A 3411-nucleotide genomic window follows, 5' to 3' on the forward strand; every position below is an offset into this window, starting at 1 on the left:
TATCATCTTCAACAAACGTTACTGGTCTAACTGAATGTCTACTTGTAGAAAAGTACAATTAGATCTATCTAACTTATTAAAAATTAAGTCCAAGTGTACCAAAGGCCTCAACATAAAACCAGGCACACTAAACATATTAGAACAAATAGTGCAGAAGAGCCTTGAGCTCATTGGCACAGGAGACAGCTTCCAGAGTAAAACATCAAGCTGTCAGGATCTAAGATCAACAATCACTAAATGGGGTCTCAGAAAATAAAAAGCTTCTGTACACCTTAAGAAGCTAAGCAAGGAGGAGGACCCTAGGTAAGATGATCAATCCACATGCAGAAAGACAAAGGGGATGGACTTTGGAAGAGGGAGGAAACAGGCAACAGGACAGGAGCTTACCACAGAGGGCCTCTGAAAGATTCTAACCAGGATGATATCTAAGCAGACACTGAGACTCATAGCCAAACTTTGGACAGAGTACAGGGAATCTTATGAAAGAAGGGGGGGATTGAACGACTTGGAGCAGACAGGAGCTCTGCAAGGAGCCAAAAAATCTGGGCACGGGGGGGGTTCTGCAGAGACTGATGGATCAACCAATGACCATTCATGGAGAGGACCTAGTTTCCCTTATCAGATGTAGCCCATGGCCAGCTCAATCTCCATGTGGTTTCCCTAGTAAGGGGTGCAGGGGTAGTTTCTGGCATGAACTTGGTTGCCTGCTCTTTGATCACTTCATCCCTGGGGAGGAGGCCTTACTAAAGCGCAGAGGAAGAGGATCCAGGCAGTCCTTATAAGACATGATAGGCTGGGGTCAATAATAGGCGATGAGGACTTCCTGTCAGTGGACTATGGTAGGGAGATAAGGTGGAGGATTAGGGAAGGAGGCTTGGACAGGAGGAGGTGAGGGAGTGAGTTACAACTGAGGTACAAAGTGAATAAAATGCAAATAATAATCATAATAATAAAGATTTGAATGCAAAAAAAAATGCTCCCATTCTCACTGTCTGATCTCTATTTCACCCAAGAATTGAGATTTGTTAAAATATGCTAACAGATTATCAAGGGAAATGTAGTTCAATTACTTGTTTTGGGGATTTGTTTCCCAAACACTGTCTTATTTCTATTATAGAAAATTGAAGAAATTAATAGATAAGATTATTTTATTAGATATACTCTCTAGTGTTTAATTATCAGTTTCAAATTGTACTTGCTGTACAGAAGAAATTTACACCCTTTACCTTTTTTTTACATAAACACCTAAAGCCAAGGACCAAGACTACAAAACAGGTTTTGAAGAATTTGGCTCCTTTTGACATTGTCATGCTTCCTACAGGACTCTACATTTTCTCTTGAGGTTAAAAATATATTCTTTTGTTTAAGAATACAGTTTACATATTAATTAACATTAGAATATGATGATTTGTTGTAGGTTAAAACAACCAAAAATAGAAAAAAAAATATGTGGTTACAGAGTATGGAAAAAAAATGGTTCTGTGTTTAAGAAAGTTTACGGCTCTTGCAAAGGAACGGCATTCAGTTCCTAGCACCTACTAGCTTATAAAAAATTACTTGCATCTCCATTTATAGGTCATTATACAGTCTGGACTCCATGGCTGCTCTATGTACATGGTGCTTATGAGCTCATGCAAACCGCACACACACATACACACAGAGATACACACAGACACACACCAATAAATAAGTACAAAAAGATAAAAATAAGAGGAATGCATCAGTGACCTACCTTGCTGGCTTTTTATCTGTATGTTTGATAATACAGAATCTTCTTTCATTTGGTTCTCATTACTTTTTCAAAACACCTATGAAAGACATGAGTGAGTACAGTAACATAGAGGAGTTTACAGAGGGATCCACAATCAACTCAAGATAGAATTAGCTGGGTGATGGCATCATAATGTTTACTGGAGGCTTAATCTGGCTACAAGCTTGAAAGATATGACTGCACATTTGTCTCAATTAGGAGAAGTTGTAGAGTGCACAATTAAAAGAGATTCAGCCACTGGGAGATCAAGAGGATTTAGATTTGTCCTTTTTGATGCTACTGCTAGTGTGAATATAGTTTTATAAATGAAAGAAAACACACTGGAAAGCAAATCTATAGACTCTAAAAGGACCAATGCTTTAAGGGGAAATGACCCCCTAAAAATTAATGTGTGGGGGATTGTATCCAGATATGTCAGAAGAATGAATTAAAGAATATTTTGTGCCTTTGATAAGATAGAAAATATTGATCTTCCAATGGACACAGAACTAAATGAAAGAAGATTCTGCTTTATCATATATACAAATCAAAAACCAAAAAGGAAACTGTTAAATATCAGATACCATGAAATAGGTTCTGGGAAGTTCAAAGTCAAAGTTGTACAACCCAAAGAGGTATGCAGGTAGCACCAGCAACAAGAAAGATGTGCAAAAAAGTGTTGCAGCTAGTGGAACAGGTGGTGCTATAGGACATGGAAGAGCTCAGGGCCAAAACTGGAGCCAAATGTTTAATAACTGTAATGATCAAGGATTTGGAAATTATAATAGTGCCTGTCATGATGATCAAAACTACAGTGTCTAAGACAGATATGATTATGCTGGTTATAACTATGAGAACTATGGATATGGACGGGATATGCACACTGCAGAGATCAACGGGGTTCCTCATGGCAAGGCACACCTAGGGTGTGTTAGCCACAGGAATTGTTGACAGCCTTAGGTTGGAATGAGGATGTCAGAACAAAGCAGGAAGTATGTAAAAAAAATAATCTTGCAAGAGGACATTGAAGATTGCTTGATCTTTTGTTGCCCTAAGATGATTATTTTGTAAAAGCCTTCCTAGTGTACATGACATGATTGTGTCCAACTGTATATAGCTGCCAATTAGATTCTTTGTTTGAACTTTTATCTTTGATATCTGTATTATCACTGAATGCAGATTTGTGTTTAAACAAAATTTTATTTGCATGTTTTCATGTTAAAACTCAAATAAATGCTTCCTTATGTGAAGATAAAATAAAAAACTTCTCCAGAATAAACATTTTTAAAATCACTTTTTCTAAATGACCAGTGTAACAATTGTAGCTGTGACCAATTTTATCTACTTTATATTGTACAAGTAGCCACTAAACTAAATCTCAATGTACACATCATTCCTCGGAGGAATAAAAAATGTCTGGTACTTTTAAAACATAAAAAATGGTTCTTGCTAAGTCAATGTGAGGTTGGATTTACCTTTTCGATAACTTTAAGGTACAAAATTGTCCACACCCTCTGGTTACACATTTTTAGTCCATGAAAAAATAATTACAATGATAAATAAGCCACAGTAAGAAAAAAAAAATGTCTGTCTATTCTTCTCCATACTCTTCCACAAGGTTCCCTGTGTTCTGAGCAATGTTTGGCTGAGAGTCTCAGCAT

General features: G+C 37.1%; 1 pseudogene; it reads left to right on the forward strand.

Moving 5' to 3' along the window:
• The first annotated feature begins 1810 nt into the window (after positions 1–1810).
• Positions 1811–2701, forward strand: LOC110558248 (heterogeneous nuclear ribonucleoprotein D-like; annotated as a pseudogene).
• Positions 2702–3411: the final 710 nt, after the last annotated feature.

Source organism: Meriones unguiculatus, chromosome 9 (assembly GCF_030254825.1).
Source record: "Meriones unguiculatus strain TT.TT164.6M chromosome 9, Bangor_MerUng_6.1, whole genome shotgun sequence".
In the NCBI taxonomy this organism is placed as follows: domain Eukaryota; kingdom Metazoa; phylum Chordata; class Mammalia; order Rodentia; family Muridae; genus Meriones; species Meriones unguiculatus.